Source organism: Rhea pennata, chromosome 3 (genome assembly GCF_028389875.1).
Source record: "Rhea pennata isolate bPtePen1 chromosome 3, bPtePen1.pri, whole genome shotgun sequence".
In the NCBI taxonomy this organism is placed as follows: domain Eukaryota; kingdom Metazoa; phylum Chordata; class Aves; order Rheiformes; family Rheidae; genus Rhea; species Rhea pennata.
Window position 1 is genome coordinate 89,906,186 of NC_084665.1, and position 24,650 is coordinate 89,930,835.

The 24,650-nt window shown below is 39.9% G+C and overlaps 1 long non-coding RNA gene across 1 annotated transcript; it reads left to right on the forward strand.

Moving 5' to 3' along the window:
- The first annotated feature begins 13,499 nt into the window (after positions 1–13,499).
- LOC134138731 (uncharacterized) lies at positions 13,500–22,193 on the forward strand. The gene is made up of 2 exons (XR_009958009.1): positions 13,500–14,326; positions 20,461–22,193. It is a non-coding gene; the product is annotated as an uncharacterized LOC134138731 (long non-coding RNA).
- The last annotated feature ends 2,457 nt before the right edge of the window (positions 22,194–24,650 follow it).

Below are 24,650 nucleotides of genomic sequence, written 5' to 3' on the forward strand. Positions count from 1 at the left end.
TAGATGATGAAATGGTAAAATGTTTGTAGTTATCTTAAGAAGCAGTAACCAAAATGTTTTTATAAAGCAATGAGCTATTTTTGTTCTAAACAAAAGAGAAATTTAATGACTTGATTATTTTTCAAAGGTATTGAAGTTGCAGGTGTTAGTACAATTTCTATCTATGTGTTTACATATGTTTTTAACAAAAAGCTATCAAAAGGAATATTGCTATGCTGCAATCAGGCCATATAGACTCTTTTTAATTGTATGAGATTAGTTGAAAGAATGAATATGTGATTATAAAAGTCAACCAATTTGTGTCATTATCCCATCTAGAATACCCTCTTCTCAATGGCAAAAATAAATATTAAGTATTTTGCAAAGACAGGAATTTAATACAATGTGGACATGAGCAATGAGGCCTTATAACAAATTATTAATTAAACTAGTTTTGAAGTGGGGATAGATCAGTTTATGCACAGTATTAAACAACTTGTCAGTCTGGGAGTCTCCCAGAGTGCTCCTTCCAGTCCTAAATAATGTGTTCCTTATATTTGCCTTAGAAAGTGAAGTAAAACTCCATGAACACTCTATCTAGCCTTTCAGATTGTGAAAGGCAGGTGCCAGAATTGAATCCTCTTGTTTACACTCTGACTTGCTTGGATGTTACATGAAATGGCTCAAGTCAACTATGTGGGCTCAGGGAGATGAGCGAGCTACTGTGCAATAATGTTAATGAAAAGCAACTAGTTATGCAAATTTAAATCACTTGACATTTGCCCCAGCGTAAATACATATACAGACACCTGCCACTGATCAGATAGAGAGCATTTAATTGCTATTCCACTGGATGTTGTTAATATGCTGAAGTTCATAGAAATACCAAAGCTTGCCTTTGCATATACATTCCTTTTAAAAAACAACAACTTGTCCAGTCATTTAAGGTCCTCTTCAAAGCCAACAGGAAGGTCTTAAGACTTTCTATCTCAGTAAATATTCATTGCTGAGAAAATTATATTTCAAACTAAATACAAATTTGAAACAACTATAATTTGCTTGGAATACAAGAACAAAAATAGCATTTTATGTTCATGCACAGTTGGATATGCAGATGCACGGCAATCAGGCTTAGGACTGAAAGAAGAAGAGCTATTTTCTTTGAGATATAAAATAGCAGTTGCTTTGGAGGACTGGTTTTTGTGGTATGTTCAAGCGTGCCGAAAGTGGCCAGTTCCTTGGGGACAGAGGCTAAAAGCAAAGCCCAGAGGCTGTTACTGATTTTATTGCTCCTCTCAGGTTAGGGGGAAGGCTCAGGGGTGGAAAGAGAGAAAGTCCATCTCACTGACAGCATCACCCAGAGCTGCCCTGGTGACCATTGCGGGGGATGGCTTCAGGCTTGTTGACCATCTCTAGATGAAGATAAAACAGGAAAGTGGGAACCACGTTACCATGTGTGTCTATTACAAATCAACAAATCACACAAAGGTGGTGCTGTTCTTGGTGACCAGTAGCTAGTGGCCACCAGGCAGAATCTGCTGGTAAGGGAGGATTACACTGTGTTGATTAGTTCAGTTTGGCTCTAGGAGGTAAGAATTAGGTGAGAATCTTTAAGAGTGGAAAATAATTTGTGTGAAAGTGATTACAAATGACAAAATTCATTAATCCAAGGAATGGGTTCAAGGAAAGCAACAGAATAACATTTATGAACTCCAAAAAGCAAACTAAGAAACTTTAGTAGGAAGCAGTAGGAAGAACTTGTAATGGAAGAAAAAAATGTTAAACACCAGCAACTTTAAACACAAAGAAGTGCAAAGAACTGACAGTTATTAAAAGAGACTATGTTTAAAGCAGAGTGGCAAGCTATCCCATAGCAAAGGAAAAATAGGAGAACTAAAAACAAACCAATATAGTTATCTCAGGAGCTCTTCAAGGACTTGAAAATCAAAAAGGTATCTTACAGAATCTGGAAAAAAAAAGCTGCAAAGGGCTTTTATGGAAAGGGATACAGCTGAGGACTAACAATGAAAAAGAGCACAAAATATAGGCACCAGGAGTAGGGCTGAAATCAAATATAGGCACAAGGAGCAGGGCTGAAATAAAAGAGAGTAAGGTTCAAAGTGAGGTGCAGTCTGCAGGGAAATAAAGGGAAAGAGAGATATGTTAATTATATTAAAAGCAAGAGGAAGACATAAGAAAGGGCAGATATATCATCAAAAAGAGAAAAAGAGCAAATTAATGCAAACATGCAAAAAAGTTACATGCTTTCTTTGCTTCTGTTTGTGAAAAAAGGGTTGATAGCAATCACATAATTACTAACATTGATCTAAGAATGGAATGCAAGCACAGGAAAGAAGAGAGAGAAAAATAGTTTAAAGTATTTTGACGGGACATATATTCAAGCTTTCTGACAAAGTGGGATGGAAGAGGACGAACAACAGACTTACCTTTAAAAGAAGAAAAAAGATGAACCCAGGAAATTACATACATGTCAGCTCAACTTCGATCCACTGAAAGAATGGATCTAGAGGATGACAGGGAATAAAAACAGCCAGCACGGACTTGTAAATAATACATCCCATCAAATAAACCTACTTCGTCCCTTTGACAGGGTAACTGGCCTTGTGGCTGAAGGGAGTTGATATGATTTATTTTGATTTTAGTGAAGCTCTCAGTACTATTTCATTTGAGGTTCTTAAAACAAAAGTAGGGAAATATCCCACAGGTGCAATCACTAAATGTAGGTGCACAACTGATTGATGAAGCTCTCTTCAAGAGGGTTTATCAAGGATTCACTGTCACACTTCAAGGGCATTTAAGTGTGGTCTTGCAGGTGTCAGAGTCATTAGCAATTTCAAGACTGTACTTAATAACCTAGGTGATGGAACAGAGAGCATGGTCATCAGATCTGAGAATGACACAAACTTGAGGAAAGAGAAACTGCAAGAAAGGACCAGAATGTAAAGTGGCTTTGAAAGCAGCGAGATGAAACTCAATAAAGTCAAGTGCAAAATGCTAAATTTAGGCGGAAGACTTTTATGTATAATGTGACATACCTGGCTAAGTGTCAACATTGCAGGAAGAAGTCATGCATTCATATAAAATGAAATGATAAAAAAAGACATTTTATTCATGCTATATTAACAAATTTTTTTAGTAAGATTAGATTAGATTCATAGCTGGAGAAATGCAAGGTGGAGGTCAGTGTTTCCTTGGAGTCACACATAATATATGATATTTGGTGGGTGGCATCTGGTAAGGCGATAGGGAAATGGGAATGAATCCAGAAGAGATTACCAAGAATGAGAAGGGTTTTACAGAATGTGATTTATGTGGGAAAGAGGAAGGAAGAGATTACTCTGGAAATTGGAGCAGACAGATGAATGCAAAAACAGTATATAATGATGATAAAAGCTGCTGGAAAGATACGATCAGGTATTTTCCTTCATGGCACAGCTGAAATCTATTTATTGTTTAGAGAGAAAATTTAGGAGGGATATTAGGAAAAATATTCCAGTAGGATTGTGAGAGATTGGCTACTTGGGGACGTTTCAGAAAGACTTGCTCTAGAGGTCTTAAGCACAAGTCAGCTAGATGTGTGCTGGAGGTTGGCAAAGTTGAAGCTGATCCTGCCTCAAGATAGACAATAATGTTTCTAGGGGTCTCTTGCCAACCTGCTTTCCTTCAACTGCTGTCCCTTTCCAGTCTTTTCCTCAGGCTCTTCTTGCACCTAGGCTATCAACAATGGCTGTATCTTTATCCCTACGATCTTTTCTAGGCTTCCCAGCTTCACCAGCTCCCACTGATCTAGGAATTGAGAAAGAAATTAATGCTGATTGATGAGCAAAGCTACAGCAGGATTGTACAATGGCGTCTGAAGCCTTGGCCATCTTCAGTTATGTGCAATTATCCATCCATGCCTTAGGCCTGCTCAGAATACAGGATCTTCAGAGAGATCTGGACAGGCTGGAGAGTTGGGCGGAGTTCAACAGGGGCAAGTGCAGAGTCCTGCACCTAGAGAAAAATAACCCTAGGCACCAGTACAAGCTGGGGGCTGACCTGCTGGAGAGCAGCTCTGCAGAGAAGGACCTGGGAATGCTGGTGGATGACAAGTTGACCATAAACCAGCAATGTGCCCTTGTAACCAAGATGGCCAGTGATATCCTGGGGTGCTTCAGGAAGAGTGTTGCCAGCAGGTCGAGGGTCCTGGTGCTCTACTCAGACCTGATGAGGCCTCATCTCGAGTAGTGTGTCCAGTTCTGGGCTCCCCAGTACAAGAGAGACACGTAACTACTAGAGAGAGTCCAGTGTAGGGTTACGTAGATGATCAGAGGGCTGGGGCATCTGCCCTATGAGGAACGGCTGCAAGAGCTGGGCCTGTTTAGCCTGGAGAAGAGAAGACTGAGGACCTTATCAATGTCTATAAATACCTTAAGGGAGGGTGTCAAGAGGATGGGACCAGACTCTTTCCAGTGGTGTCCAGCGATGGGACAAGACGCAACGGGCACAAACTGAAACACAGGAAGTTCCATCCGAGTATGAGGAAGAACTTTTCTGTGGGAGCGACAGAGCGCTGGCACAGGTTGCCCAGAGAGGCTGTGGAGTCTCCTCCGGAGATATTCAAGGCCCGCCTGGGTGCAACCCTGTCTAATGTGCTCCAGGTGACCCTGCTTGAGCAGGGCATTTGGATTAGATGATCTCCAGAGGTCCCTTCCAACCTCAACCGTTCTGTGATTCTGTGATCCCCCTGCATAACACCTGAATTAATGCAAATACATGAATATTTATGCACATTCGAAGTTTCTTTAAGAATATTGGAAACTACAGTAACGCAGCAGGTGGCTGGGGGAACTATGAATGACATAACTGGGAAGAGAGGGTGTCTGCCTTTGTTTTCTTTCATCTTTGCTATTCACTAGCCCTGGAGGCTGCATGAACTCTGAGCTTCCTGCAACCACCTACAGGCCACTCCCCAATAGAAAGAAAAGGCTGGACTTAGAAATAGCAGGGAAGCCTGAAAAAGTTTGAGGATATTGCAGTCTGTGATCTTCTTTTTTCTTTTTTTTAAGGATGTAAATAACAGCAAAATAACAGCAAAAAGATACATCCTTGAATGTTCTAAGGACTGGATGACATCACAGTTTAATGTGTTTACTAATACCGTTTTCCATATTTCCTTCTGTATGTTTTTTTCTGTCTCTCTCTAGCAAAATGTAGAGGAGAGGACAGTCCATAGATATCTTTTCCATTTACTCAGATACAATAACATCTTAAATCTTTACACTATAATATCTGTGCATATGCCCACTCAATCCAGCAGGAAATTATTTCTTCTGCATTAAAAAAATTTTCTGAGACATTTAACAACTAAATACTTTAATGCACTGATAAGGTTGTGTTGTGATAGCACATGCCTTTTTACAGTGTTTTGTTAAGAACAGCTCTGATGTTTGACATCTGGGAAACAGAAACAGAGGGGAGAGTCTCTACTAGAAAGGAGTCTCTACCCCTACCTTGAACAGAAACATAGTTAGAGGACACAACCAGCAACTTGTCTTTTCAGCCATGTCCTAATATACATGTGGAAGATTTGTTTATACTTTGCATTGCATGGAGTTAAAAAGAATCTGCTTCTTTTTGCCTTATATTTGACAGTTTAGCCCTTCAGAAATGTCTGCCTCCACTAAACTACTGAGCCCTTGACCCCTTCCATGTTGTACAATTTATTTGACACCATAACTATATTTCCCATCGGAAGACTCATGGAGTGCTTTGAAATAATTCTCACTGGTTATAGCCAGCTTTAATGGGATAAGAAGAAAGCAGAGTTAAGCAGTGTAGCTGTGCATTGTAGTGCTGTATTTATTATTTTCCAATATTTTGAGTGTTGCTGAGCTCAGTGTTCTGGAAGGACATGACATATCACTGGGCAGTGACTAACTGAGAAATAGTTTATGAAAAAAATGAATTGTTCCGAAATGATGGAGCTTAAGCAGAGTAGCCCCAAAATGAATGTTCACAAGGTCTGGGCAATCTATGATGCTCTGCAGCATTTCAATACTATGGCTAAGCCAAAGCGCTTTATTTCTCTGTGATATGAAAAGCTTGTCTTAAACTGGCTTTGCAGACATGGTGGTGCCTACAGACAGGCAGATGTCACCTCAAGCAACAAGTTTAAGAAGCTCATCACACATACTGTAAGGCTTCTGTCACCTCCTTATAATAATATGTCACCAGCTCCATTCAGGTGTATTTCATGACTGAACTTGTAGGAATAAAAGCATTGGTACATGAGGAGGCCTGTCAGGAGAGCTCCCCAAGACTTCCCCTTAATGATATTTGCCAAAGCAAGCTGACTATGTGGGGCCTCTTGAGTTTCCTATGTCCCAAAAGCTGGGACCAACTTGCCCAGCTGGTCTCACTGTCCGTATGGAAGCAGAAGACTTGGAAGTTCATGTAAAAAGCAAATCTCAGAGCAGCCTTGTGACTTTGCAGTAGCTGACAAAGAGAAATAGTGTCCTACTTCCCTCGCTTTGAGGCACAGCCTATCCAAAGGTACCAAAGACTGGTGGTATCCATGAAATCTGAGACTCAAACTTCAGATTTTGTTGCAAGTCTTAAGGAGCATCTTAATATTTAAGGATGGAGTAAGAAGTATTTAATATTTCTTCAAAGGAAAAAGAGCCCTGAATTTCATGAATTCCTCTCCTTGAACCTCTGCTTTGGGAGTGTTCATTGTCATGGGCACTGGTGCTGTCAAATTTAACTTATCAAAATATTTGTAGAGTTAATTTTAAGCTCAGGCAAAGAAGCTGTCCTGCCAGCAGTGGTGCATTTGATGTGAGATGGGATAGTATTCGACAGCAGAAGGGCTGAATTCCCAAAATCCTCAACGGAGGATCCTGTCTGAGATGAAACAAGATGTGTACACCTTCTGCAGGAGGATGTCTATAAGCTTAATTGAATTGTGTCGGTGTCTGCTGCTCTGACATAAACTGGAGCTGAATATCCTCAGTGTTCTTTGGTGGATTTTGTGTAAAGTAGGACAACGCTCAGCACAGTGAACACAGTACAGGCCTTTTTGAAAGCAGGTGATAAGAGCTCTCAGAGGGTCTCAGCAAGGCTGTAACAAGCAGCTTTAGGTATGAGAAGAGCACAGGCAAAACCTGGTGTGAAAGCAATCTGCAAAAATCACATTTGCTTCCACTTCTCTAAATGGAACCTTATTGCCCTTGGAATGATACCTCAAAGGAATTGTGTGTTCTCTACAAATAAAATCCACAAAAATAAAAAGTTTTAAATAATAATAAAAAGTAATATTTTCTAGCTTTCCTTGAGAGATACCAAACTACAGGAACAGTTGAAAACTTTCCTTCTAAAGCTACCAAAGCTAGGCTTTACCAAAATTAGCAGAAGGAAACTGTATCAAAATTTATCATGTGAGTTACCGGCAGGAGAGGCAGTTCATATTTCAAACACTGAATGTCTACAACATGTGAACAAAATAAAAAGATCAATAAAATCCCAAAAGAAAAAAAAATAAAGAAATTCTCAGTTTGTGCAGCACAAAGAAAAGCTGGTCAAATTCATAGAAACTCTTCAGAAAGCTCTAAATTTTGTCTTCGTTAGGGATGGTAAAATTCATCATGGTTTGATTCCAGTATTTGGAAAAAACAAACAGAATCAATGCCTGGTAAATATTATCACTGCCGAGCTCTCAAAATGCAATTGCATTATGTGAGTACACTTATTCTGAACAAATGTATATACTGCATGACTGATGCTCTATTGTCCATTCCTGGTGTCCTTGCACTACCATTTTGCCTTCCAGCTCTTCATGCTTTTCTTCCCTCTCTGACTTATTGTGTATCAGTTTTTTTAGTCTCTGCATTTATCACTCCTCACAGATATTAGGTGTATAAAATTCCATTTTCCATTCTATGCTCAGATCCTGCTCCTTTCCTTCTTGCCCTGCTCTCCTTCCTAATTAGTCTTCTTATCTAGCTGATCCCAGTCTTTTTCAACCCAATTCATCTTCATCCAGTTTCAGTATTTCCCTTAACAAAGCTGAACACTTCCCACTTTACTTCCTACCTCCATTTCTATACTCCTCTACCCAAATTCCCTTCATTGACATCTACCACCAGGTTTACTGGCTCAGGAGAACTCTGCCTCCATCCATAACACTTTGTAATCCCAATCTTCTGCCCTTATCTCAGCTCCAGTCTTTTTAAGAGGTGCTTGTGGGGAGGTCTGTGTCAGAACTTATATTAAAAAGAGTCCTTAGCATAACAACAGGCTGAAGCAAATGGAGAAAAACAGCTTTAGGAACAGAGGGGAAAATTCTCACATTTCATATCTGGGGATGCTAGCCAAACCATACCTGGCTACTTTGCCCTCTGTATGAAATGTTTCAGCACAAGTATTACAGGCTGGATATTCTTCAGTTGACACTTTTTAGACTTACAAATTCCTAAAATATTGTGACCGAAAGTGGAAAGAAGAATTTCCCTTGCCTCTAAGGAAAGGAAAAATACCGTAGAAGGAGCTTTCTCCCCGAAAGACAAGCAGTACTGTTTTTCATGGCTATGTGGGTTGGGAGCAGCTTTCTAAACCATAGCCCACTTTGGAGCATTTTGGCTTGTGCTTGCACCACATCAAAGTGCTTGGTGGCATTCCACTCTGTGAAAAGCGAGCTGGAAGCTGGTTTCTCAGCAGTGACGTGCCATCATGTGGGAGGTTTCCAGGAGTAGCGTGCCATTTGCTTGAATAAGAAGTACACCACATGTTATAGAATATTGTTTTCCCTGTTTCATTTGTCTTCTCGATGCTTTTAAAGGAATTCAAACGGTGCAATTTTTGGATACAAAGATATTACTAATAGATCAACAATGTGCGTGACAATATCAATAATAATAGTGGCACTTGTATAGAAATCTGCTTGTTGCAAGAGCTTTGCGCCACTGTTAGCTGTTTCACCTGCTGCCTGCCAGCTGCACCAGCTACGTAACGTCTAGAAATCAGGGGAGGGCATGTGGTCTCCCTTGCTGAGATCAGGGCCACTTTGTACCCAGTGCTGCTTGTGAGGTGGGAAACAGTCCCTTGAAAGCATGTGGGCTTATTACGCCGGTTTTTCAGCTAGGCCATTAGGCACAAAGAGATTGGTGATTCAGTTAAGGTCACACCAGAAGGAAACCTGAATCTCATGGATCCTTACCTGCCAAAAAGCAGTAAAGCTGTAAAATGCGCTCTTGTGGTACACAACCTTTCTGTGGGCCCATGCTTTCGCTGAGACATGCGGAAACCTCTCACACATGGTAGAGGTAAGGGATTTTTCTCACAAGAAAGTGCAGATGAGAGCTAGAGCAAAGCTGCTGGATCAGCTCTGCAGTAGCTTTGTCCAGGTGAGGCCACAGGTAAAGAGCTTGAGTATCTGGAGCAGAAGCACAGACTGTATCTGTCTACAGATTTCACTATTATAAAAGCATGTGTGGATGTGCTTGCACTCAAACATCAAGCACAAACCTAAAGGGGCAAATTTCTTTCCCAGTCATTTTGGTTTGGGTAATCTCTTCAAACCGTTTTTCAATTTTTAATTATTTTCACTTAAATCCTTAGTATAGAATTTCACCTGAAAGCCTAGCAGATCTAAAGTGAAGACTAATTACTCATGGCACCCTGTAATGTGTTGTTAAAGTATAATATCCACAGAAAAAGAAATCAAATTAATGAAAGATTAATGTTCTTACAGGCAGCTCTATTATATGGTGTATCTACTTGCTTTTATTGAAAGTCTGCAAATATCTGAAAGAAGAGACTAATGAATCATTTATTGAGAGTCTCACAGGAATTCCTCTAAAGGGTTCAGTGATGAGCCTGTGACCTATGTCAGTGAGCCTATGCTTTTATTTTCAGACTTAGACTTTTTACAGATTTTAATGGTCAGCGTGATTTGGAGGGTAGGAAGAGTCAGAAGTGGACTTTGTTTTTTCTATTTCTTTTTACTAGTGAAACATTTTGAAACTTAACAAATTTCTTGACAGAGCTGATAAGTGATTCTGCCTCACAGTTAGGCTCAGTGTTTTGTTGCTACAAAATCTTGACTATCTAGCTTCTGCCCAGTTTAATTTTTTCTTTGATTCAGTATCTAAATGCAGGGGAACACATCCCACCCTCCATATTAGTAAAGATCTTGATAACCTTCCAGCTCATCACTCTCCTCCTCTGAGTCCCTTAGTCATCTTCAATAGAGCAAAAAGGCTCAGTTTGCATTATTTGTGTTGAAGCAGCACCAGGCAGGGACACAAATCCCATTGTGCCCTGGGTAATTCCAGAAAGAAAGAAGTTACATCCTTTTCCAAGAAACAGATGAGATGTCAGTAAGACAAGTGGGTGGAGATGTTTGGAGAGACAGGAAGGACTGAACATCAGGGAGGGGGTGATCTCAGAGTGGCGGCTGAGTGGAGATAGGACTCAGCTCCCCTAACTTCAACCACCCGGTGTCAGACAACCACTGAGACAATCATCACCTTATCACAATGGAGGAATGTCCAGAAGACAGCTCCTCTCGCCTGACCTAGATTTCTGTTTTAGACTGGAATAAACCTTTGGCCATTTCATCTAACTGGAGGTGGCAGTTTTGGTATTCTTGGCTTACTCCATGTGTGATCGAGAGATGCAATTGAAAGGGCTAAAGCTTGAAGCCAGAGCAATAAATCTTCCAAGACAGATATAGGAGAAGAGGAGTGAGGCTGGACAAGGAGGTAATTCAGGGTAACCAAAGTACATACCTCAGAGTCATCTGAAAAAGCATTTTCAGTATGATATACACCTAAAAGTACCTTTTTTTCCCATATTCAAACTCCCAGTGACATTTCTTACTTCACTTACACAAACAGGAAGCAAAAATATACATTTTCAAATTCTCTGGAATGTGCTCACTGAAGAGTTTTATTTTATTTATAGAAGGGGCAGGTCATGGAGTTTAAATTCAAGTCCAAATGTCCTTCACAGGCCTGCAGTGTCAGTCCCTGATGTGTTTTGCTCTCCATACCTGTCAATAAGTCAACATCATTATCAATAAGCAGAAAGCCCTACATCGAAGGAACAGGATTCGTAAAATGTTTATGCAACACATTTTCTTAAACCTCTGGGCAAACTACTGTGTTTACTGTAAACAAAGCTGCTGAAGTACATCTCCTCCTGTAACAGAGACCCTCAGTCAGTCTGCAGAGAGCATATTGCACAGCAGCAAACGTCTTTTGCTGTTTAGCCAAGGACATAGACATAACCTCTGCTTTGTTAAAAATTGCACTCCATCTTAAACATTTTTGTGGGTTAGATTAAAAGATTCAGATGACAAAGTCACAATGCAGCAAACAGTATGTCTCTGACTTCAGAGAAGTTGTTCCTATGTCATCATGACACAGTATCAACCCGTGATTCCCAGGAGTGCAGATACTCCACTAAAGCTGCTAAGAATGAAGTGAATAGAGAATGTATTGTTATTATTTGTCTTGAATTTTTTTATTGAGTTGGAGCTGGTTCCTTTGGTTCTTTAGCAACTATCGTCAGTGCCTTGCAATGCTGTTGAAGCTTTTGTCGTCTCATTGTTGTAGCGTTTTCTGTCATAATAGAGTCCTGGAACAATATTATATTTAAGAAAAAATTATTATAAAATTCCAGGCAATAGGTCCTATTATACCAAGGAAGATCACAGAAATACTGTTTGGATTTTATTCCTTTCTTATAGTGGGTTCTTGCCTCGTGTGGTCTGTACAAGCTGTCAGGAAATAAGTATTGTTTCACATGAACAACAGAAACAAAGCATGCAAGAAGAGATAAGGTGGAACCCAGTAACAGCTTTGAAGGAATATGTCCCCTACCGAAAGCTATAGGTAGGTCTGATTTGTCCCAAATTCCTCCAGCTTTTTAGTATTGGATTTTCCTTAGTGGTACAGGCTTCCCCACTGGGACTGGGTCTCCTTGTGTTATCCCTTTCAGCCTGCTAATACTAGACCCCACCAAGTGAGCACCCAAGCTTTGCTCATTCTCTGATTTGTCCTTTCAGGATGAGTAAGTGGGAGGCCAGTTTGAAGCTATTGTCCCCGTAACGCAAATGTGTGTACCAAACTTCTGCTTGAATTATCTTCTCATACTTCTACAGCAAGCACCATGTCAAGAAACAGGTGGAGCATATAATATCGTAAAATGTTACAGGCAGCTCCAAGATGATATATGAAAGGTCAGGCCAAGCATCTGATTATTCTGTTATATTCTTCAAGATGTCAAATGAATTAATCAGTCTTTTTATTACAAGTCATTAATTCAATTGCAGAAACTGATGAACTGCATTTATCTAAAATATTTTTGGAACAGCTAAAGATGATTTTAACTTTCTCTAGTAACATCCTTATGTTTATTGAAATACACTATATATACTTGAACTCAGATGAAACATGAGTGCAACTTTATTTTTCAGAAAAAATAAACAAGTATTTTTTTGTATAAATTGGTAAATTCAATTGTTTGAGGTAAAATTTATTTTCTATTAATGTATAATGCCAACGCATATTTTCTACTTCTATTTGTGTGAAAATGAAGGCATGAATAAATTTGTAGCAGTTTAAATTGACTGGAAAAAATTGTATGTAATATTGCCAGAAGAAGTCAGGTTACAGATTAGTTAACTATTATCTTGCCATTTTATTTATAAAGAGAAATACAAAACAAGGTGTTCTTTACTCAGGAAAGAACTGGAGTTTATCATAAACAATGGTTGTTTAATATTTGTTGTGCATCAGCTAACAATATACCAAGATCTGTATGTATCTATTTATCTGTCCAATCTTCAGATGGCAAAATGAATCTAGGAGAGTACAACCACATTTATACTGTATACAAACTGAAATAATGTGCAGAATCTAATACGGAAGGAATTCAAGATTTCAGGTCTGCAGGATGTATCCTGCTGGCTAATCCAAACAGATAAAAAACAGATCTGGGGATTCAACTGCCTTGAGCCACCCAGAGCACATACAGTGCATCAAGCTGGACTTTATCGCCACCTCTCACCCTGGGCTAACAGGAGACAGTATTATCTCTTTCAGTAGTCCAATCCAATGTCCCGGATCCCTGAGTCCTTTGCTTCAGAGCCAGGCTTTTTAAAGTATTTACATGCATAACTCCCTTTAACCTCAGAGGGTTTCATAATGTAGGCACCAAAGCACCTTAACCGTCTCCTTTATCAGTGTTTTTGATTGAGAAAGGTAAGTTTGGATTTGGCTCATGAGTCAGTAACTCTTCACTAGCCTGTTTTTTCTTACTATTTTTGCTATTTATTTGTCTTTCAGTAGTAGAGCATGGAGAACCCCTGGCTGCAACAGGAGCTAGCAAATTCTGGGTGAGATAGTTCCTCTCTGAAGATCACTGCCATTTCTGCATTTCCCCCCCAGGAGCAGAGCAAGGATTAATTTAATCTATGTTTATTTAAGATTGGCTGTGCATTGCCCCAGGGCACTGACTGGCTTGCGGCTAGGCATGGACAGATGTGCGCCAGAGCTGACTGCAGGCTCCTCGCCTTCTGAAAGCTGGGTTTCTACATGCTTCACAAAACCAAGGGCATTGAGGACCCCCCAGGCAATCAAAAGGCACCTAGCAGGTGTCTGTGGCGCTGTAAGGACCTTGCAGAAAGGACATAAGGTTGCAAAGTCCTTTCTCTCTGGACTAAGCATGGCTGGAGTCACAAACAGGAGTAAAACAACCCAGAAAGATGCTCCTGCTAGGGCTGGCAGAGAGAGAAAAACCTTCTGAAGCCGGGAAAGGGAGAGATCTCGTCCAGGGTTCAGGGTGCTTCTTTCCTCTGCACTGACTTCAACCATCCTCTGGAGATGGAGACCAGAAGAGAGGCAGGAGAAGGAGCCATGTTGTGTCTTGCTTCCTGTGTGGTTTCCTTTCCTTGCCCATCACTTTCGTTATCCAGAATTTACTTTTCTGCTAGTCTACTAATGTTAGCTCAGCAGCTCTGGCACTTTCCAAAGACACTTAGAGACCTTAGCCTCACGCTAGAGTTTTTTCTCCAGTCCAAAACACCACCTGTGTAAACCTCCCAGTCCTCTTTCTGATGAGAAAACTGCTACGTTTTCAGGTATAACACCCAGGTGGTAAATAGCAACCAAATGGCAATTGCAGAACACAAGATGTCTGGTCTCTCTTGTGAGAAAAGCATGAGCGACTACTAAGAGCACCTACCAGAAGCTTGCTAGTACTTCAGCCACAGTGAGACAAACTCAGCTTTACTGTCTACCATGAGGAACCTGGCTTTGGAGAAGTTTATAAAAGTTAGGAGGTATAAAATTGGCATGCTTATTAATCATTAATATTTGTAAACATTTCCTTCTCCAGGCAGTATTTTACTACTCCCTATAAAATTCCTTTCTCTGAGGCATTGCTATTCTGGAAGTGTCTTTGCCCTACTGGGAATTGTTTTGTTTTCTTTATTTGTTCTCTCTCTTCCGTTGTTTCCTAGTAGATAGTATTCCAGTTGATTTCTTAGGGGACCGTGACATGTGCTTCAGCCACATGAAACAGCCTGAAATGGCGACACCAGCAAGAAAAATACTCTGAGAAATGACCCATGCAAAAGGAAGGGAGAAGCTATTCCAAATTTCCAGGGACAACAAAGATGTGTCTCAAGCTATATGCAAATAGCCATTCCCAGTGGGGTGGCAACTCTGGCAACCTCTACAACCTGAGATCTGACAGGACAGTCCCACCACACACCCGTAAAATACTGCTGGATCCCATCCAGCTTCATATTTGCCCTTCATTTACCTGTAACTGGCTGTGGTCATTCTGTAGTATTTTGCTACCTCCTCCCTAGCAGCACGGGTAGTACAACAGTAGGCACCAGCATTCCCTTGACCAAGGGCATCCCAAACACCTGTCCTGGCCCTGGTGAAAAGGAGGAAGGTTCCTGAGTGGTGCTACAAACTCTGTGCTACACGCATATTGCTATAACTCCTTACAGCCAGAATTGCTCTGTGACCTATTGTTAGTCTTCCAACAGAGTCAAAAAACTAGTTCTGAATATAGAAAATTGACTCCTTTTGGGTTGCCCAAAACCAGAAATATTGAGCACTTCTATTGCTTCAAGTTTGTGAAACTGTATTTAGGTGCTCAGATAGAAAACATTACTGCAATGCAAAGTATTATTTTTCTCTCTTTAGTTCTTCTCAGATATAGTTTAACCACGAGTGAAGAGCCCACACAGATTAGCTTGTTGTTTTCATTTTAATATCATTTTTGGCCTCCTCCTCTCTGAGAAGACAAATTTAACTTAACAGTTCCCAAATAATCATTGTGTACACAAATTCAGATAAGTGTTCTTGCAGAACTTCTCCTCCTTCTAGTTATCTCTCAGCCACAGGAATAAGGGCCTCTTTGACAGCATAGGAAACGCTAGATCTGCTACTGTCTTTTGATGAAATACGTTGAGTGAAAGTACATATGAATGCTGACTGAAGCAATATTTTCAGGATTATTTATTACTATTCTCTAGAAAGAAAGAAAGAGCTAGGTCTCCCTAGAGATTCAGTAGACATGGAATGATTCTAGCAAAATCTGTTCATGAGTGAGTCTACTTTTAATAGTGAAAAATCAGCAAGCTGAATTTTACATCTTCATCCCTCCACCCTCCATCCAAAATACGCATAAGCTCCACATCTCTGCTTTTTCACTGGGGAAAGGGAGTGAGAGCACCAGGAGAGACCTATTATGTGGGGAGAGGATTTGTTAGGGCAGGTGTAAAGGGAGATAAATTCTCCTTCACAAGTCCTGGGGGATCAACTCTTACTTGTCTGTTTTGGAAAGGAGAGATGACCAGAAAATAAATTCTAGCAGGTTTTTTTGCTTATAAATACCTGCATATTGTCTTCTCACTATAGCTATGATGGGGCTGATATTTAGGGGAACAGCTAAAGACTTTTCTGAATCCAGGAATGTCTAAGGGTCTCCAAGATAGGCTGGTACATTAATAATTAGGATTCCTTTCTTTTTATCACTACGTGAAACAGAACATGCTCTAGTGTCTGGAAATTCTCTTTAGGAAGTTGCAGTTCACACTGGCCTTCTATTCTATTTTATCCCTCTATCATCCTGACTAAGCTAAGCTGATTTCCAGCAGTTTCTCGTGTAGAGAGAAGATAGTTCATAGAATTTATAGCCTAAAAAAATACAATTTACTGTGCAGAGCAATTGGAGAAATTTGGAACATTATCTTACATCACACAGCATAACAGGGATAGCATAACCTGGCAAACAGAACTGGAAAGTAGTTAAAATACCTTTAGGTGAGATTCATTTGCACTGCCAGCTGTGTGATAAGGTTGCATCTGAAGAGCAAAAAGGTTTTGCTTTATCAATAAAAAAATATGGGCTTTTATTTAATAACGAGGGGCAAGGAGCTTCCCCCAACCATAGAGTTTGCTGTACGTAGTGTGCACACAGACAAACTCAGGATGAATTACCCAGGAAAGTTCAGCTGTTAAAAACTTCAGAAGAATTGGGAATGTGGAAAGATGTGGTGAAGAACTGCAACTAGAATTGCATGGACTATTGCAACTTCATGATCGTGTTCATTTAGAAAACAACTTGTATCTGGCTATTTTGAAAATACTGCCTGATAGCTAACTTCCATTCTTTATTTCCAAAATATTAATGTTCTGTTTCTTACTTCATAAAACTTTCCATCTTTATACATATGTTTTTCTCTTTTCTCTCCAGAAGAGATCTATGTTACCATTCCTTCAGCTCAGGAATGTATAGGTATCAATTCAATGATAATAAGTAAATGTAACCTGCTAATAACTAAAACTTCACATCTAGACTCATAACCATCTGAATACTGAAAAGGAAGCTTTGCTTCTACAGACTATGGTTATGTGGGAATTATGGAAAACTCAGTTCTTAAGTAGATATTTAGTCAAAGTGGGTTTTTTTGTTTGTATCCAACATTTTTATGCTGTTACCTCTTCTCTGTAAATAGTGTGAGTAATGCCAGACTGTTGTAAATGTCTTCTTTCTATTAATGTCAGGAGGTTAAATGCATAAAGTGTATTCCATCAGAACACCATCAGAAAAAGATACCTTTTGTATCTGATTAAATATGTGATTGAAGTTATCAAATTTTAAGAGTCTAAGGTTCCCATTTGGTTGGTAGAGAGAGGTAAATACTCCCACAGAACTAATTAGAGCAACTAAGTAAACAATATGAATGACTCCTCAATGCCTCTAACTCAAGTAATGAAGAAAAATTACTTTCCTAGAAACATGTTTCTGGACTAATTTATAAACTAAACATGATTTTTTTTCTACTTTGTACTCATTCATGATTTGCACTTTGGTATATGCTCTCCTCTAGATCTAACAAAGTAAGGTAGGCAGCAGAAAAAGCAATTCAATAGTCAGAAAACACACTGGGGAAAGAAATTTTGGCTGAAACTATTTAAACGCACAGTGTGGGCACTGTGACCTTATTCTCTGCCCAATGAAATCCAAGCTCGCCTCATTAGTTAGACCTGAAAATTAGTAGCTACAAGTACCTCAGAGAGTGTAATTTTGTAGTACTGCTTTAAACTGAAAAATTGAGTAATTTCATTTGTGAGTGCATGGTAGCTCTCACTTGGTTCATTAAATAGGGAAAGGAACTTCTCTCCAATGGTTCTGAGTGCAAGCAGAAATGTAACTGCCTATGAAATACACTTGTCATTACTGGGAGGTGCAGAGGTAAGAGCTTAGTGAGAGGGACAAAGCATCTGAGGTGCCATGGACCGATTGAGCAGAGGATGATTAAAAATATCTCAGGAGATATTTTCAAGTCCCCTTGTGTTTAATAGCCTGAGCAGTTAAATTTCTGGCTTACTATAGAAGCCTGTAATCAGTCAGGAATAGGAGCTTGTGGAGAGAGATGGAGGCTGAACAGAAAGAACAGAGGTAGAAATAAAAAAAACTGTGAGGTGAGGCTGATACCCCAGAGGGCTGAGCTGCCATTCAGGGGGACCTGGACAGGCTGGAGAGATGGGCAGAGTGGAAACTCATGAAGGTCAACAAAGGGAAGTGAAGGGTCCTGTCCCTGGGGAGGAATAAGCCCAGGCACCAGGACAGGCTGGGGGTCAACGGGATGCAGAGCAGTTTGGCAGCAAATGCCCTGTGGGTGCGGGTGGACAACCAGTTGACCACGAGTCAGCAATGTGCCCTTGTGGCAAAGGCAGCCAGTGGTCTCCTGGGCTGCATTAGGCAGGCATTGCCAGCAGGTGAAAGGAAGTCATCCTTCCCCTCAACACGGGTGCAGCCACGTCTGGAGTGCTGGGTCCAGCTCTGGGCTTCCCAGTATTAGACGAATGTGGACATACTAGAGTGAATTCAGCGAAAGGCGACAAAGATGTTTAAGAGACTGGAGTATCTCTCATAGGAGGAGAGGCCAAGAGAATTGGGACTGTTCAGCCCCGAGAAGAGAAGGCTCAGAGAGGATCTGATCAATGTGAACAGATATTTGATGGGAGGGTGTAAAGAAGGCAGAGCCAGAGTCTTCTCAGTGGTGCTCTGTGACAGAATAAGAGGCAATGGGCTGAAACAGAAATACAGGACATTCCATGTGAATGTCAAAACCCCCACTTTTTTACAATGAGGGTGGTCAAGCCTTGGAGCAGGTTGCCCAGAGAGGCTGTGGAGTCTCCATCTTTGGAGATATTCAAGGCCTGACTGGATACAATCCTGGGCAACCTGCTCTAGTTTTCAGCAGGGAAGTTGGACCGTGTGATCTCCAAAAGTGCCTTCCCACCTTAACAATGTATAAAAATATGGTGAACCATTTTGCCCTACTATGTGATGAGCTTAGGAAAACAATATATTTTGATTCGAATGCATAGCAATTTGTCCTGTTTAAAGTCACGGTGTTGCTGGACACTGCAAGTTAGTTCGTGTGAAATACCAACTTCCATAAGCTAGGTTTAAAAACAATATTGCAGATTGAAAATGTACTAGCTGATCTAATAAAATGTATTATTGATACCATAAACATGGTCTTGCTCATCTCTACATGGTTACTATTCAAAATTAAATGACAATTCTGCAGCAGGAGTTTTATGTGGGGATAAAGCTTTTTAATTGTTCCCTACCTATTCACGTTTTTGAATGGCTGCTAATGTTTTTATATGATGGCAAATAGATGAGAGATATTGTTCTTCATTAGTAGCAAAGCATATTATAGGAGAGGTACATTTGGAAAGAGCTATCCTGGAAACTGGCTGTCCTTCTTCAACTGGAAAGGAAAAAATCCTCAAACTACAGCCACTGAGGCATTGTAGAAATGGCATCCATTCTCCTGGGTATAATTTATACAAGTTAAAAGCTTAAAAATAGAAAACAAATAAGAATTACTCATAATATATGAAAGAGAGAGAGACTGCACTGTTTTGGTTATGATAGTAACTTTTTATTTCTCAAACCATTTTGGGATCCAGTATTATATTTTTTGAAACTATTTGCAAATCATCAGCCTGCTATATAGCTAACAGAGCAAAACACTATATTTAGGATGATAAAATCAACAGCACTATTATAATAGAAGTGTTTCTCATTTTAACTCTTTACCTACAATAACACCCCGCCCTAGGCAGCACAGGGATCGCTTGAACAAGTTCGTCACTGACGGACCTTGGTTTATTTAGCCTTGAGAAGTAAGTTTGGCTTGGGGAGGGAGAGTATTTAATTGCTGTCATCAACTACCAACAGGGAGGTTGCAAAGGAAAGAGTCAGACTCTTCTCAGGATGCACAGCAGAAAGCCAAGAGGTAATGGTCTCAAGTTGTAGCAAGGGAAATTCCAATTACACATTTAAAAAAAAATATGCTCCCAGTAGGGATGGTGAAGCATAGGACTGGGGCTGCCCTGGGGGACTATGAGATCCCTATCTTTGGAGATTCAAATCTCAGGCTTTGAGCAGCCTCATACAGCTTTGAAGTCAGCTCTGCTCAGAGCAGGGAGTGGCACTAAATGACCCCAAGTGGCACTTCCAACCTGAATTATTCTATGGTACTACTGTATAATTCTAACTCAAATATTGCTTATGGACCCCAATCCAATAAATCTTTTAAAATAAATGTAATAGAAACAAGAGAGGAATATCATTGTTTTATTTGCTCGGTTTAGTCATGAAAGATATAGATAATATGAAAATTATTGACAAGTTAAAAAAATAATAGCTGTAGTTGCAATTCTGTTCTTTGGGAGACGTGTTTTAGTGTTCTCTTTTTGTCCTTTTACAAATGCAAGCTCTGGGAATTTACATGATGTTATTTAAAATGACACTTCATTTTTTTTTAATTCAATTGCCTATTATCACAATAAGACTATCAAGTCAAGAACCATTATTTATACAAAATACATGACAAGATAAAGTAGTTCACTCTATGTTCTCTCTTAGATATTTTTATCCTCCACATCTCTTTCTTCAAGATGCTATTGAAACTAGAAGACAAACACTTTGGATGATGATAAATGGGAACGGGAACAAGGCGCTTGATCTGTAATTTTACGGAAAAATTCCATTATTATTTAGAGATTCCTGGATGGATGAAGGCCTGAAAAGTCACCTGGTAAATGATGTTTTGAAAAGCAACTACAGGGCTGTCACTCTATAGCTTGAAGTCACAAGCAAAAAATGGCTTATATAGAAGAAAAAGCCCTTTTTTCTGAGGAGATAGGAAGGCTGACAGAACCTCTGCTATGGCTGAGGAACAAATGAATACAGAAGAAAATAGTTACAGAACCCATTACAAGATGAAATTATTAATATTAACTGTAGTCAAGAGTCAGAATGGTGAATGAGGGAAATATACTGGAAGAAAAAAATGAATAAATCCAAGAAAGACTACATGAACTTTACTTGACTCTGATAAATCTTTCTGGCAGCTTTCAAATATCTGTGGCAATTTGTATGGAACCAAATGGAAAATTAAGCAAAGACTTTATTCCTTGCATATTCAAAAACTGATAATAATTTCTTTTGGTGTTTTATTATTGCCGTAGATTACATTTCTTTGATACTACTTGAATGGAACCCTTTTGACCATGGAGGGAATCAAAACAGCTTATCTGAAGCTCTGATTAATAAAAATCTCCCTTTGTGTGGAAGTGTTGCCTAACTTTCAAAATGGAAATTAAAAACCTGAATTTCGCACCTCCGAGTCTTTCATGTAAACAGTTGTTACTGCTTTCAAATGCTCCATGGACAAACTGGAATTGCATGAGAGGGGACTCATCTGGGACCACTAATCTTTTTGCCAGTGATTTAAACCTAGTGTACATTAGGAGTCATTTCTTCTAGTTCTTTTCCAAAGTATCTCAATTTTCAATGGCATGCATGTCCAATAATTTCCTCGAAAGGATGAAATTCCCCCAGTGCGATATTGGTACGTTTATATGGAAATGAGGAGCCTGGAGTAGGAAGGGAATCTACTGGAAGCAGCCAGATATCTGGCTGAGAAGGAGGCTGAAATAGGTGTAATTTCATCACCCAGAAGTGCAATGTCCATGCTGCAGCCAATTAGTCTTGTTCCTCAGAACTGGGAACACTGCATCTACCAGCTTCATGGTGAAAAAGGCAAACTCACACTGGCAACAGAGAGAGCCTGAAAACCTAGTGACTTACTAGCATTCTGCTCTAGTGAGAAATACACACGATGCCGGCTATCTTGTCAGAGAAAAGGGCTGGCGATGCTAACTGAAATCTGAACCATTCAAAGGAGGGCAAATCCTGCATCCTGGAGCTGCAGGTTCCTGTCTGTATCATGCAGCCAAGGCTGCAGTACCCATTTGTTTTGGTGGGCAAACACAGAGGATGGAGAGCGCACTGGTGCAGCAAACAGTTAGCAATAAAGTAGGACAGACCACAGTGCAGGGCACAGGGCACAGGCAAGCACACTGACTAGCACCTGCTTACACGTAACTGGCCTTTTCTATCCCCTTATCCCTCTATATTCCCATGCTTATTCCTTCTCAGTCCATCTTGATCTCTCCCCGTGGTTCTTCCCCTAAACACTGCATAATAAGCTTCACACATTCCCACAGTCCTGTCTAAACTTCCTGTAATAAGCTTTAGATAGTGCGACAATCCCCCTGAAATATCTCAAAATAAATTTGCTCTTTCCCATGAGACACATGATAATCTTGTTTTTCTTCTTCTTACCAATACTTTTCTTAAAGCCATTATAAAGTTATGGCTGAACCTTTCCAAAGTTCACATGGGTGGTTGCACTTGATGGTCTATTACTCAGTTTCTTCAGGTCTGTGTATCTATATGTTCAATTTGTTGCTTTTCCTGTTTCTCGTCTTTGTCTTTTTTTGCTGATTAGCCTTTAATCAGATATCCCTGCAAGGTAAATATTAAGAGGACAGAGTCTTAATGTTAAATGAGCTACAGACTGTCAAATTTGGTTTAACCCTTCGGTTAAGCCAAACACGTGGCTTGGAAGATGATTCTTTCAAGGAGCTTGGCAGCTCATTCTGACTTGCACTCACTCCAGCCAGGGAAGCTGAGCACTGGCCATGACAAGATGTTCTACCTTCAGGTGCTGCTGGTGAAATTGCAGCTCCACATTGCTAAACCCTTTGAACACAGCTGCTGTAGGACCCAAACTCCTCCTGTAATAACCTGGTTTGCCATGGGCACTTTGAGTGGCACTCAACTCATGCAGTCCAGCTGTCTGAAAGTTGGACATCTTGTGTAAACTAATCATCTAGGCTCCCTCGATAGTGAATAAAGACAGAAAAGCAAACCCAGAGAACACGACCTCCCAATTTTCCTACAAATCTGCTTCAGGAAGAAACAAATGACCCGGTGGAGATATCTTTCTCTCTCCATTGACTACAAAGGAACTAAGGCTATTAGCCTTGTCTAAATACTTCACTTTCAGATAGCACAGTTGGTTATGATAAGCTCCACACCTTGCTGTCATCCAACATAGCAGATAAGCTACCACAATGTTATGATACCAATACTGAGGACAGATTTAAATGCTGTAGCAGCTGAAATTTGATTGTGATTTTGTTTTGTAGTTTTTTGCAGTTGAAACTTATTTTGTCTAGAACAGCACACCCATCTAAGGTTGGCATGAGTTTAATAAATAGCCAACCTGCAGATGCAAATGTTTTTGGTGAAACCATGGGTATATTTTTTTCTCAAGGTAGGAAATTGAAATGCATAAGTAAAATTGAAGACGATTTTACTTGTTTGTTTGTTATATGTTCCTAGAAAGATGCATACATGAATTATTTCAGCCAGATAATTGTCTGCCTATTGCATACATCTGACTTGTCTTCTATTAGAATAGGACATAGCAAATGTACGACACTCTCACCTGTACTTTTCATTCAGCAGGTGGATTCAAACTCTGTTTGCAATGATTTTTCTCTTTAATGCCATTATCTCTCTAAAGTGTTGTAATGTGTTACCACTAAAAAGATATGAGACATAATGTTAAAAAGTGGCTGATCAAAAATGTAATTTTCACTATATTCAGTCGTAACACAACCATGATACTAACTGATTTATCTTTAGGACAGAAGGGGAAGGATTCAACTGGACACTAAAACACCTAAACTTAGGTGTTTGCCAGCATAGTAGGCTTCTAGGTTTCCATTACAATTGGAAATCTAATCAATGCAGTAAATAGAGCCTGGGGAGATTCGTCTCACCCTAAATTACACAGCTTAAGGAGGAGGAGATCTGAAGCTGAATGAAACCTCAGGAGGATCTCAGGGAACAGGTTGACACTGAAAACAGCTTATGCCCCAAATCGTATTCATTTCAAGAAATACCACCTGATGATGAAGGTATCATTCAATAGTAATGCCAGTCTTATGTTTAGAAAAGTAGATGAGTATCCTGACAGTTGAACAACAGACAGTGACAGAGGCCTCTGAACCTAACATTGAAACTGTGTTTAAGCATAATTTTCTTTTACTTCTGTTCACTTGCCTTTACAACACTGGGCTGTCCTGTTTGCATATGAATGTAACTAGTCAATATTCATATATAATTACCATGACTAAACCTGTACGGAATGTAAAGCCAAAGAGATTTGCAAATGACAATGTCCTTGAATCAGATATTCATCTTCGTCCATGCTGCTGGTCTGTATTGACTGTGCCAGGCACCCCCCTGGGCATCAGGAGCCTTTTAGGACTGGAAATCTAAAGGTCAGGAAGGAAGGGGCATCCTTTAGGAGAAAAACACACAGAAAAAATATAAATATAAGGCAAGAAGTTTTGATTAAGTGCATGATGTGTTTTCATATGCTTTTGGTACAACACAGGAACTGGTTATAAATGATCTTTTTTCTCAGGAACGGAATTATTATTAATGTTATTAACAAATATTTATGTATTTAAGTTGAAATTAGGCCTACTTTGATCACTGCATCCATAATAGGTGCAAAACTCCCCAGAGCATGATTAAAAATGCTTTTACCGTGTAGTGTGGATGGTCTTATTCATTAAACAGTCCCAATTTGTATTTCCTGAGGAATGTGATGTACCAGATTCTCTCTTTGGAAGGATATTTCTGCAATCAGTGCTTTGGATCTGGAAGTTCATTTCAGTGGCCAGGCATTG